Below are 14,286 nucleotides of genomic sequence, written 5' to 3' on the forward strand. Positions count from 1 at the left end.
ACAGCACTTTCAGGCGTAAGGACAGTGTTCTGTCTCCAGGGATAACAGCTTTCCCTATGGCTCTAAATGTTTTTTTTTAAATGTTAGGCTCTTTCCGACGTGCATGCACGCTCTTTTTGTGCCAGTCCCAGCAAAGCACTTAGATTTATGATCATGCAGGTGGATAGATAGCATTAGTTGAACATAATGACTTGAGAGGTAGGAGTGGGATTGTTTTCATGGGATTGACTTGCTTTAAGCAACAGCGGAGAGTTTTTTGTTGTGTGGTTCTGAAGGGGGTCATGGCTCGATTCGAGGAGAGGCTCACTGAGGCAATCTTGTAGTAAGATGTGGTCTGTACTGTGGAAAAACTTGAGAACCCCTGTCCTAAGGAAATGGGGTGCTTTCAGGGAGACCTACTTATAATAACTTCTTCTCCATAGACTCCCAACTATGAGAAGAAATTCAGATAGGAGCTTTAAGACATGATGATGTTAAAACAGAATCTCTTTTAAAAAAAATTTTTTTCTGTCATCTTTGGCTTCTTTTATAGAGTTATAACCAAGGAACAGTGTCAAATGCCTTTGGGGGGAGAGCCCTTTGATAGGAAAAAAATTAAACAGGGAATTTCTTTCATGATTTATAGTCATTTAAACAATGCGTTGTCCCATTTCTCATGAGGAGACCACTAGGCAATGATTTATTCTTTAAAGCAAAGATCCCACAAGGCAACATGAAGTACCTGAAATATTGAACAGCATTTATTTATTAGGTGCAATGATCATAAAAAGTCGGCCCAACTTGTTAACTGTTGGGTGACAGATTTAGTTTGTTTGCATGGAGATATGAAAATCTGCCTCCCGTTAGTGTTCTAGTAAAGAACAGAACAAGGTACCAATACCAGGCCTTATTCTGATCTCGTGCTGAGTTTACACTAGTGCAATTTAATAGACTTCTAATGAGGAAGTGATGCACTGTAGTACAGATCAAAAGAACATAGAGCCTGAGGCCTAGACGTCATAAGATACAAATGGGCCTGTTAACATTTTTTAAAAACGCTTTGACAGAAGTAAAAACTAGAATAAATCCCCTGGGGTATCAGTGTACCAAAAGTACAGCCACAAAGAGCCACCTCCTGGGGGAACCGCAAAGAGAGCTGCAGTTTACGATTAGTGAAGAGGTAAAAGTTAAAACTAGATCTTGTTAAGCACCTGCTCATTGTGAGTCTGCCCTGTTTCTTGTGAATGTCCCCTACATTCTGTTCTTTGCTCATTTCCCTCTCTCTTGCACATTTTCCATTTAATTCTGGAGTTTAAATCTCTCACCTGTGTAAGTTTCATTGTGTTGCTTCTCCTTTGTTCAACTTAGAAGCAACTTTTATGTAACTCTTTTTGTCTTTTGCATAGCTTTTCTTCTTCTTCTTCTTCTCTCTCTCTCTTTCTCTCTCTCAAATCTCCAAGCCTTTACAGTTTCTCTGTGATCTGCTCTTGCTGGATGAGCTGCTGGATAAATCTTTGCTATGTTGCTGCTGTTCTGTTGCACTGTTGATTTTATAGCAGTTGGAATTTAGATAACTTTTAAGGCTCACATAAAAATGTGAAAAATTAAAGCAACCCTCCCCTCCAAATAAGTACAACATTTCTTATCTTCTGTGCTTTTCCTTCAGTTAAAAAGCATAAGAGAGTCTGAGGCTGTAGTGCTTTCAAGCATCTGTAGGCAGCTTTGGTACCTTTTCTGAACAAGACCAATCGGATGCAAAGGTATCCTGTGCAAAGATAACGGCATTGTAGCTAGTGCTCTGTTCCGTTTCTGAGGGTGTGTGCCTTAACCATTTAAAGGGAATAATGGTGATTTATGTTTTTCTTCCATTCTTGGCACAGTCTTGTCCACTTGTCTTCCTACTGGGTTCCCTCTCCTTTAGCTTGAATTGGAGGGAGGGACAATATGGGACCTTTGGGAGTAGCTTGGAGACTATCCTCCTACAGACTTCTCTGCTCCCAAAGCAGCAAAAAGCTGGACTGAGACTCCTCCCTAGTTTTCAGAGCTGTCTCTTAGGAATTTATCTTTTTGTTTCTAAATCCAGCAATGCTGACCATCTAGAGTCTTCAATCTATACAGGTACTTCTTGCCTCAAAATCATCAGTTCCCTTGGCTCTTTGTTCTCCTTGTGGTACCTCTGTATTCTTCTCCTCTTGCTACTTCTCAGCATGGTAGATGCGCCTGACCAGAACAAGTCTAAGAGGGAGAGGGGGTTCTGTCTAGCTCAGGGGTGGGCAAACTTTTGGGCCCAAGGGCCACATCGGGGTTGCAAAACTGTAGGGAAGGCTGTGCCTCCCCAAACAACCTGGCCCCTGTCCCCTATCCGCCCCCTCCCACTTCCCGTCCCCTGACTGCCCCCCCTCAGAACTTCCAACCCATCCAACCCCCCTGCTCCTTGTCCCCTGACCACCCCCTCCTGGAACCCCCACCGCTAATTGCCCCTCTGGGACCTCACCCCCATCCAATCCCCCCTGCTCCCTCTCCTCTGACTGCCCCCCAGGATCCCCTGCCCCTTATCCAACCCCCCTGCTCCCACTGGAGCTTGCAGCCCCACTGGTGCCAGCCACGCTGCCTGCGCTGCCCAGGAGGAGCAGCGGGCCAGAGCGCTGGTGATGCGGCGCGGCAGTGTCACTATGTGGGGGGAGGACGGCTGCTAGCCTCCCCGGCCGGAAGCTCAGGGGCTGGGCAGGATGGTCCCGTGAGCCGGATGTGGCCCACAGGCTGTAGTTTGCCCACCTCTGATCTAGCTTCACTACTTACTATAACCCTTACATGAGGGCAAATTATGGCTGCTGGTCTGCTCTATATTAGAATAGCCGTGGGCAGATCAAGTCCTATGACAGAGTATCAGCAGAGGGAGAAAACAGTACTTCCAGGAGCCGATCCAGCACTGCCACCAGGAGCAGATCCAGCACTGCTACTGACTTCAAAGGAAATGCATTGTGGATAGCGTTAATGCTCCTTTGCCTCTCAGGAGGAGATCTGCAGGGCAGACACTGATTATCAGTTCATACTTTCTCAAAAAATTAACCTGGATGTCCCAGCCATGACACATGCCATCTACAGCAGAAAGATGTTTTGAGCAATGGGGATCACCTTTTCATAGATACCAGTATTCTGATGTCATTACAGGTTAAAGTTCCATTCATGGGACTTTGCTTTTGTAGGAACAGCAAGCTTAGATGTGATATATAAAGGAAAACTTTGTAACCTGATCATCTTCTTTTTTTCAGTAGCCAGGCTTCCTATTCCTACTCACCCTTGTAGGAAAAGTGGAAGTTCAGTAATTGTGAGTTCCGTGGAAGGATATTTCAGGAAAATGTAACTCTTAAGTAAAACTTCATATTGTTTGTCCTGAGTACTATGTACAATGTTACAGCTTTGGAAACTCTTTTTTGGGGGTGGGGGAGGAGAAGAGGTTTTCTGGAGAGGGGAGGAATTAGTCATATGGTGATGGACAAATAAGAACTTGCCTTCTGTTCAGCCCAAGGACAAGGAAATCATGAGCCTGGAGCCATAAAGGAAAAAAATGTTACCTCATGATTTTCCTTCTTTATTATGTATTAAGATATCTTGGGGAATTTTTCTCCCAATTTTAGGATTTTCACTGAAGAGGTGGGTATCTGAGAGTGGAACCAAAATATTGTCTTCATATTGCCCATAACATCACTGCTTTCATCAGAACTCTTGTAGCATTAAATCTTGGATTCAAATGCTTGTGCTATTCATAGACGTCAATGGAAAAGTTTTATGATGTGTCATAAATATAAAGGGAAGGGTAAACACCTTTAAAATCCCTCCTGGACAGAGGAAAAACCCTTTCACCTGTGAACGGTTAAGAAGCTAGGATAACCTCGCTGGCACCTGACCACAATGACCAATGAGGAGGCAAGATACTTTCAAAGCTGGAGGAGGGGAGAAACAAAGGGGCTCTGTCTGTCTGTGTGATGCTTTGGCCGGGGACAGAACAGGAATGGAGTCTTAGAACTTAGTAAGTAATCTAGCTAGATATGCGTTAGATTCTGTTTTCTTTAAATGGCTGAGAAAATAAGCTGTGCTGGAGGGAATGGATATTCCTGTTTTTGTGTCTTTTTGTAACTTAAGGTTTTGCCTAGAGGGATTCTCTGTTTTGAATCTAATTGCCCTGTAAGGTATTTACCATCCTGATTTTACAGAGGTGATTCTTTTTACTTTTTCTTCTATTAAAATTCTTCTTTTAAGAAACTGAATGCTTTTTCATTGTTCTTAAGATCCAAGGGTTTGGGTCTGTGGTCACCTATGAAAATTGGTGAGGATTTTTATCAAACCTTCCCCAGAAAAAAAGGGGGTAAGATTTGGGAGGATTCTGGGGGGAAAGACGTTTCCAAATGAACTCTTTCTCAGTAACCGGTGTTAGACGTTTGGTGGTAGCAGCGAAAGTCCAAGGGCAAAAGGTAAAATAGTTTTTACCTTGGGGAAGTTTTAACCTAAGCTGGTAAAAGTAAGCTTAGGAGGTTTTCATGCAGGTCCCCACATCTGTACCCTAGCGTTCAGAGTGGGGAAGGAACCTTGACATGATGGAATAAATTCTACCTTAGAATTCTGGCAGAAGAACACCATGTATTTTCTGTGTGCTGAGAAACCGTAAATAGGAAACATGAGAAAGAAATGATAAATTTTCAGTCTAACATCAGTTTGATTAATCCTTTGCCCGAAAATGTCAATGGTTTTTGGAGTATGCATATAGTATATTTAGAAATGTTGGTTTATAAAGACCTTTCTTCTACTACCTGTAGCTATCTGGCTGTGTTGTGCAGATTTTTAATTTAAAATGATACTGGGCGATAGTAAGAGGTTTTGCACATGATGTGCAGGGCCAGAGGTTCATTGTTTCAATTTATGGTGAACAGAATTGCTCATCACAATCGCTTCCACAGAAAATACATGCCACATGATCTGACTATTCAATTAAACTTGGAGGCTTTCCAGACTCTATCTTTCTACTGTATTCTTTGCTTCCATCATGTTTTACTTATTAATATGTATGCTAAGAGCCTCAGTGTGGTTACTAGTAATGTGTTTATTTCCTTTGAGATGTAGTTTCCAACATGTGACTGATTGTAGTTTTTCCTCAATAAAACAGATTTACTCCTTTCTTTAAAAAAGTTTAACTCATTCCCAAAATCTCATGGTGTATTGTTTCTCTTGGTGATGTGTAAATATTTCTAGAGTTCTAGATCCTAAAGTCTCTAACTAGGTGACAGCATTTTAGGAAGTTTTGCTGTCTTATCTGTTAGGTCTTATCTACACTACAGGGAAAAGTCGATCTAAATTATGCAATTTGCGTTGCATGAATAGTGTAACTCAAGTTGACGTAGCTCTCCCGTCGACTCCCCTTACTCTTCTTGATCCGGTGGAGTACAGGAGTCAACGGGAGAGCGATCTGCGGTCGATTTAGCTAAATCGACCGCCGATGCATCAATCGCTGCACATCAATCCCCCGGTAAGTGTAGACAATCCCTTAATCTCTTCCTCCTGACACCCTCTCTCACTGCTTACTTATTGTTAGACTGTGAGTTTTAAAAATATATTGTTTATGGGAAGTTGACCAGATATTTCTTGAAATTACTGACACTTCCGGAATTTTCATATGTGTGAGTGGTTCTATGGGAGGGAATTGGGGTGTTTTCCCCTCAAAGATTTGTGGGTTAATTTATCTATCTGAACATAGGTATTATAGACTTAAGGTAGTGATTCATGCATTCACATTGGATTGGAGTTGCCTTCATCCATCAAGATAACGTACAGCTTCAGGTGATATCCTTCTTCCCTCTTAATAAAGAATTTTTCCTTCCCAGGCTTTCTATCAAAGCTTGATGGCAAAGATCCTAATGCATGTGCCAATCCTTAGATGAATGAAGGATAACTAAATGCTCACTGGCCAGTCTTGTCATTCTGTGAGAACATTGGGTCACTTTTTTTTGTGGTGTTGCAACAGGGCCATTCTTACCCATGCACAAAGTTCGCAGCTGCGCAGGGCACCAAGAAATTTGGGGCACCAAATTTCCTGGCACCCTGCGCAGCTGCGTACTGCTACAGCCTCTGCTCTGGCTCTTCCCCAGGGCCCCCGCCCCTGCTCCACCCCAGCCACACCCCTACTCCCCTGAGGACTGAAGCAGGGGTGGGCCTGCACGCACTGGCAGCAGGAAGTGCAGCGACCCAGCCCCAGCCGCACCGCCGGTGAGTGCTGGGGGATGGTTTCCCCCCTGTCCTCCAAGCCAGCCCACCCCCTGCGGCGGCCTGGGGCCAGCCTCCCCCCATGGAGGCCTGGGGCCCCACACCCCGCCCCCACGGGGGGGGGGGGGGGCTGCGTAGGGCCCCAGAATAGCTAGGGATGGCCCTGTGTTGCCAGACCCAAAGAAAGGCTTTCTTGTTTCAAAATCTACTTCTCTAAATGGATGAGTGTTCTAAATGGATGAAAACCTGTTTCCTAGCTGGATTTCCTCTTCTGAAGAGCTTAGTCTGTTTCAATAGAGACATTGCTATGAAGGTCTCTTCTCTAGAGATTTGCAAAGCAACAATCTGTCTTGGTCTTGTCTAATTTTCTTACGCTGTTAGTTTGGATATTTTTGCTTCCTATAGTGCAGCCTTTGAGAGAAGTGTTCTGGGGCAGACTGTGGTGTCCTCTCAATAGCCCAATGCAAGGGATGAGAAGTTTAGTGTTCTTCATTATATACAGTATAGCAAAACTAGAGAGATCCCAAACATGGTAAATTACTGCCTGGGAGCCTGAACTATACATTTATACCAGTTTGTTCTATTTCTTGGTTTCATAATTGGCCCATCTGGAGGCAAGAGAAGAGGAAATGTATGTTTACATAAGAATGGCCATTACTGGGTCAGACCAATGCTCCATCTGGCCCAGTATCCTATCTTCTGACAGTAGCCAGTGCCAGATGTTTTTTAGAGAGAACAAACAGAACAAGGCAATTATCAAGTGATCCATCCCTGGCATACAGTCCCAGCTTGTTGTTGCTGTAAAATGTTAAAAGAATTACGTAATATTAGTTAAATTATTACCCACTGTTACCTTTTCAAAAAGCATTGTTTGCGGCTGGCTAGGATTTATTTGTACACAACTACTGCTGTTCGTAGCATGGTAGTGCACACAATGTGCTATAAACTCTGAACACATACATAAGGCATGTGCTCAAAAGAGTTTACAATCTAAGAATACCAGAAAGATTCAAATGGTAGGGGAGAGGAATAAAACTCTAAAAATCAGAATATAACACTGTAAAACCTGTGTAAATATTGGCTATCCCAAACTGCTCCACTCTCATGCTGTTGTGAATTGATTTATTTTGTGTAGCCATTATGGCAGAAGTGGGCCTCGAGGAGGGATTTGAAGGACAGGATAGTGGTCTTTCAGCACAGAGCGTATTTCCTATGGAAGCTGAGGCAAAGAAAAAGGCAAAGAACGGTTGAGAGAGACGCAGACAAATGAGAGATCAAGTTTACCATCATGGACGAAATAGAGTTAAAACTACAGGCCGTTTGAGCTGAGGCTTTTGAGATCTTTGTTTCTATAGGAGTCTTTCTGCTCCTGCATATTCCCACTTGAAGTTCTCCTCCTCAGTCAGTGATGACCTACTGTGCTCCTCTTCACACAACCAACCGAGATGTCACAAACAGACTATTATGATTTCAGGTGGGAAATCAGCAGCAGGAGCAGAAAAGCTCAGATGGAACAAAAATCCCTTTATCTTACAAATGCAGTTAGTAATAAAGCTGAGGGGAAATGAAAGATCCCTGCGTAGTTTGTTTTCCGATTTTTATGTCTAAATAGAATTTCTTCCAGAAAAATGAGTGTATTTTAATTTACTTTTTTTCAGTCTGTTGGTGGATACAATTTACGCCTGCGAAATTAATTGCTTGTGCCTCCAGCTTATTTGCACTCCCCATCAGGTAATGAGAGGAGCAACAGTCATAGTCAGATTTGTTTCTGCGATTCACTTAGGGTTTCAAATATGTAAGTACAAATTGCACCCACAAAGGAAACCCTCCTATATATTTAATCTTTCACTTACATTCTTTTTTTTAAATTTTAGATGTCTATTTTTTCCACAGTTTACCACCAAGTATTAAAGGGTTAATTAAATTTCATTGAAGTAGTTTTCTGAAATGATCCACTGTTTGATTGCAGATGAGATCTGCTAACAGTTCATCCTACATTTATAAGTAAAAAATTATGTTTATGCTCAGTACTGTTCTCCTTTTCTTTCCTCTTTTGCTTCCTCTGCCTGTGCAAAGTGCACGTATCGAAAGCTGACTGCTTTTGTCTGATTTGAGGCAGGGAGTATTTTGGCATTTGAGCATAGGCTCTTGCTTCCCATCCTCTGTACTTGCCCTCTGGACATTGTCAACCTTGGAGTCCCTCTTTATTCTGCTCAGTCTGCTGCCCTTGTGGATTTTGTTTTCTCCTGGTAGACTTTTGTGAATTGTTATTAAAAAGGTGTGCCACATGCCTCCTTTTGGGGATTTATATAATCATGTTGACCAGTCACTTTCTGACACTTCCTTCATGGTTAGTATAAATTAAGAAAAACAGAACACCCGTCCCAAACTCATGCCAGTCTAGTAAGGACAACCTGTCATTTGAGGATGCAGTTGTTTCCACTTTTAATCCCCTGCCTCTGTTCACTGTCCTTGTTCATGCCACAGGGATGGGCAATCTCAGAGAAGGATCACAGAATGAGTTCTGTTTGCCTTCTGCAGAAGTTGTCGTTCCCTTTGTGTCACCTCTGGCTTTGGGGGAAGACAGAAATCCTGCATTTGATACTGAATCCATGTCTTCTGCTCTGTAGCAAATAGTGCTGCCAGCTGAAGTCTTAATATAGCTGTAGCTTTCATGTATAGTTGAATGTTTTTTCCCCCCATAATTATCTTAATGGAGGATACCATTTTAGAAGTCTCATTTAGCATCCTCTGCAGAGTAAGAAAATCCCTTCCAGTCTGTCATGGAATTGTTGCAGTTGCTATGGTTAAATAGCGAAAGACCTGCGGTTCATATTGCATGCGTTTCACAGACTTTTTTCTTTTGCTTCCCATTAGGTCCAGTGTCCTCACAACATCACCGTTTTTGCTGGCGGTGGGGAAAGTAGGAACTGATGATTTTATTTATTTGTTTCTTAGCAGATTTGAGATAATAAATTTTCAGTATGGGAAGGAGGAGAATCTTGAAGGCTTGTTGAGCCATGGAAATGATGTGTTCAATCTGGAGTTGGAGGCAGATGCAGAAGTGCTTATGCTGGGCTTTCTACCTAAAGGTAAGGTGACATAATTCATTAATTGGGAACACCAGGATATCAGGCAGATCTTGAATGAGCTTTCTTTGTATAAAAAGAGTTCCGGTTAGTTTGTATAGAATTATATGTTGTGGTTTAAACCAGTATGATCAACCATTAAAATGTTGGTTTCTCCTTCTGAAACAAGAAAACAAAGAATATGTAGGATTTTGAAATGGAGATTTTCTAAGGAGCCTTTTCTTATACCCTGGGGGATCCTGCCTTAAGAAAAATTACCTGGGTTGTAAATCGCTTAACTGTGATTCCGAAAGTCCCCCATTCAAACAATTTATGGTAAATCTCCCTCTTTGTAATCTGTTATCGGGATAATTGTTCCAGAAATGATCTGATACGTGGATTGTTAGTAACTCTAAATCATAAGGTTACTGACTGAATGTATGTTTTACTGATTGTTCTAGCAAGGGTCATAATCTGACATGGAGTTGAAATGTGGACCTGGATTTGATACATGGACCAGGACTTGTTTTATTATAGCGTAGCTGTAAGGCTCTTTTAGTGTTCTAGTTACAAATCATTGATGAAGTTTGTTGTACACACAGCAGACTGGAACATCTGGTCCATGTTCCAAGAGACTGACTTGCCTTGTAATTTAGTAAAGAAAATCAGCTCGGAGTCATAATGTGACATACACTGGATGATGAATTGATGGTTTGATTTCCAAAGAGCAACTATGGTATCTAGAAGATTCTTCTACTGATTCTTCTAATAACCAAAGCCTTCTTTCCTTAGGGAGATTATCATTGCAGAAAAAAGTGTGTGTGATTTTAGGCAAGATTTGAGTAAAGAAAGTTGGCTGCTTGCAATGCAAATGGGGACACGGAATGTCAGGCATAAATAGCAGTGTGAAAGAAGGTGTGAAGATGAGTACAAGGAATCAGAATGGGTTGTTTAAGAGGGATACCTGGGAGAAGCAGAGGCATCAGGTGACGGGCCTGTTAGAGGACAGTCTAGAGTTTGGTTGGGGTAGAGCTTTGACTTTGTCTAGAAATGTGAGGTGAAGTCTGTGGAATATCTGGCCAGAGCCTAGAAATTATTTTGGCCATAAAATCTTACTTTGGGCTGACATTTGGTATAGAGGAGCTTAGACGAGATCAGAGTTCACTTCCCCACTCTTAAGCCAGCTTTTTAAAGATGGAAATCCTTTCAGCTATTTTAAGAGGTCCCCCAAAATATCCTGGCTCTGGTTGTTTCTTGTATTTTAATTTAGGACCCAGTTCTCCCTTGTCCTTTGAGATTACACTAGTGGGAAGGGGATAAAGAAAGGTTTTACCCAAGCTCTTCCATGCTGAAGCCTGGGTAAATGTTGTCATAAAACTCTCCTGATCACGTCTGGCTTGTGGCTGTTGACATACCCATAGAGGGTGGCTTGCTTCACTACCTGCTGGATCAGCGGGCAGCAATCAGTCTCCTAGTGCTCTCCCGTCGACTCCTGTACTCCAGTGCTGCGAGAGGTGCAGGCAGAGTCAACGGAGGAGCGGCAGCAGTCGACTCATTGCGGTGGAGACACCACGGTAAGTCGATCTAAGTACGTCGACTTCAGCTACGTTTTTCACGTAGCTGAAGTTGCGTAACTTAGATCCTCTTCTCTCCTCCCCCCTCCCCCCCCCCCGTGTATACCAGGGCTCAGTGCTGCATATAGTAGTAGGTGTTGAGGGAGCACATTCTGCACATTTCTGCGGCAGTGCTAAACTGTGCTGCCCTCAGTCTTCTCTGATCCATTCTACCTTGCTCAGGTCTCTGTGGAGTTGCAGAAATGCTGAACACTGAACTCAAGCCTTGAGAGAGGGAGCTCTAGGGTTACATTTTAAAATATACAATATTGCTGACAATTACATTTTGTTGGCTACTTATCCATTACTAGGCAGGAGACCATTTTATTTTCAAAATATTTCACAAACATTAAAACAAATACACTAGCAGGGTTCAAATGGCTTTTACTTTTTCATAATGTTTTTTTGCAAAATGAACTTACCTTAAATACACTGATGCACATGACTGAGTCTGTAATTCTAAATTCAGTGGGTACCTTCAGGGTGTTTCATTAGCACTTTTAGCAGTAGTTAAGAATTATGGACCAAATTTTTAAAGGTATCTAGGTGTCTAACAGTTAGTTCAGCAAATCTGGCCCAGAGTGTCCAAACCTGCCTTGCCTAACTGAAGGAACTGTGTCACAGCAGAATCAGGATCTGGTCCTTAATGTTGTGTAAAGTTGTACAACAATATGTTACTATCCTGAAAATCTTTACCAGAGAAGGTCCTGTAGCTTTTGTGCTGTGAAAACTCATCCCTAGCGAAATCATATTCAACTGCACTTGCTGTTAGTTTTCATTTTAATTCTATTCTGAATTAATTACCATATTGTTCTTTGATAACATGTGAGAAATGGCTTATTTTACCTTTCTAGAGGGCCTTGATTTATTTTTGGTATGGTAACAGGGGTTTTTTTCTTTTGTTTAATTTGTTTTAGTTATTGCGCTTATGCTTTCAAATTAAAGCATCTTTGGTATCTGATACTTTTTGTTTTTAGATGCATTAACTATTAGTTTTTTTAAAAAAAAATTGGAATAATCTTTTCTTTGTAGAAAAGATGTATTTCTCATTTTGCTTTGCACGTTTTCTTGCACGTTGCTTCATTGGATGGTTGCATAACTGAGCCACCTCTCTCTGGAAAAACAAACCTTTCCATGTTTTGATTACACAGGATACAATACCATGTAATTCAAAGAACTCATGTGCTGACACATTAATGGCATGTGTTCTTGATTCTGCAAAGTACAGAGCACTCAACTCCCACTGAAGTCAATGGAAGTTTTGGGTCCTCAGCACCTCACAGAAAGCACTTTAGTGTCAAGCCCACCTTGATAACGAAGGATAAATTCAGCTGGCTTGGCTACAATAAAAAGTAATCCAGACCTCTGTTCCTTTGTCTGAATGTTGAAGTACAGAAAAATCTGGTTCACCTTTCTTCTTTTCGTTTCTATTTGGGGCCAACAGCCAAAGTACAGGCGACTGCCAGAGAGCTTGTTTTCATGAGAGTTCTAACTGAATTTTACACGCCAAAGAATTTCAGATAGCTGAGCTTAGGGTCTCATGAACATTGTGCTGCTTCATTGAAATAAACTGCTACACCTTTAGAGACTGACCCATTGTACCCATTCTTGGGAGTTTGGTACATGAAGAAATCCTGGAAATTACAGATTTGAGGCTTACGGTTTTTACTTCCTCTTTGTCGCAGTAGCTTCCTAGAGGTCATATATACTTGTAACCCTGTGCTTTATAGTAGGCACTTGGTAACATCCAGTCTAGTCAAGGGTGAATTAATTCCGGCTTCCAGTCTAACTCCCAAACTTTCTTGAATAGGGGTAGAATTTCCATGCTAGTCTAAACATGGAAAATGATGGATTGCTTGCCCTCGCCATCTGCTGGGAGCCAGTGTGGGATTTAGTCTCTGTGCAGAGCTAGGGATTACCTAAACTATTTAATGGGGTGCCCACTAACTGAACTATAGACGATCTAGCACAGAGCTTAGAGTTGTGCTGAGCCTCCTCTGTGAGATCAACTAGGCTAGAAAGTGGTGCCAGTGTGTGATCTGAGGTGGTGACGTCGGGAATAGAGAGAGAAATCAGAGGTAGGGGGAAGGTTTAGTGATAGGCCTGTTGGTAGAGATCAAAATATGTAGAGATACAGAAAGTTGTAGGCCTGCTTGGGAGGAGAGGTCATGGAGGACAATGGATCTTTGAAGAGAAGGTTGGAGGGATTTGAGGCATGGCACAGAACTGGGAGTCAAAGCTCAGAGTTGTACTCCTAGATCTGACAAGACTCCCTCCATGGCTTTGGGCACCTTCCTTAAACTCTCAGTGACAGCTCCCTCATCTGGGAGGGAAGAAAAGAGTGGGGGAGGATAATAATGCTTAATTATTTCACAGGGATGTTGTGAAGAATCGGTTAATTTTTGTAAAGCACTGTGAAGATGAAAAGCACTGTGATACTGTGTACTCTAACCAACCAAACCTCAGAATGCCTAAATGGACCTCCTAAACCTTTTGATGTTAACAGATCACAAAGCTTCCTTGAACAAAGATTAATCACTTTTATGTTGTCCTGTACTCATTTTGCATTTGTAGGTCTATGTAATTTTTTGTTTTGTTTTTATATCCCTGCACAGTGTGTTCATTTTGCAAGGAATTTTTTAAAACAAACAAACAAACAAACCCCCCCAGAAAGTAAGATTCAAGCACAATAGTTTAATGATAAATGCTTGTTTCTTAAAGTATTTCAGTGGTATAAGTGCAAGAATATTTAAAAACAGAACTGTAAAACTGTAGGTCACTCTGTTGAGAGAGAACTGTCTTGTCATATAGAGACATGGAGAATAATATGCCATGGAACAAATGTAAATGTTCAAGTCAGTTGTCTGCAACAATCACACATAAAGAGATGATTGCTCATAAAATTCCTGAAATTGCACGTACCCATGGGGAGTAGGGAACTGCACTATATTTTAATATTCTAGATAACTCATCCTCTTCTAGAGTGTCATATCCAGTCTCATTACTTGTCCTGCTGTAGCATGAAAAAGAACCCTATGCTGCCAGGTGTTGACTGCTCCCAGTCTCCAGTGGGAGTTTAGGGTACTTGGCCCCTTGCATGATCATGCCCATAATGATGGTTTTTGAAAGAGTTGGCAGAGTGCCCTTTTGAAATTCTTATTCAAAAAGAAAAGCGGTTTTTTGGTATTTTTCTTTGATAAATTGTTATGTAACAAAAACGATTACTGTAAAATGCCTGAAAGAGGGAGTTATTTAACTGGTTTAATTAACAAATTATACATATAGATTTTAATGAATGAACAGTATATATCTGTGGGGGCACAAGTAAACCATCCCCTTCCATCTCCAGTCCTTAACTCCACCTTGTCCAG

The 14,286-nt window shown here is 41.8% G+C and overlaps 1 protein-coding gene across 1 annotated transcript in view; it reads left to right on the forward strand.

Moving 5' to 3' along the window:
- Positions 1-14,286, forward strand: part of HTR1F (5-hydroxytryptamine receptor 1F) — a 205,121-nt gene that overhangs the window by 74,056 nt on the left and 116,779 nt on the right. Inside the window, exon 2 of the mRNA XM_074971777.1 lies at positions 9,196-9,326. The gene's annotated coding sequence lies outside the window, so the exon portion shown is untranslated. The remainder of the gene's footprint in view (positions 1-9,195; positions 9,327-14,286) is intronic.

Source organism: Natator depressus, chromosome 1, assembly GCF_965152275.1.
Source record: "Natator depressus isolate rNatDep1 chromosome 1, rNatDep2.hap1, whole genome shotgun sequence".
NCBI classification, from domain to species: Eukaryota; Metazoa; Chordata; order Testudines; family Cheloniidae; genus Natator; species Natator depressus.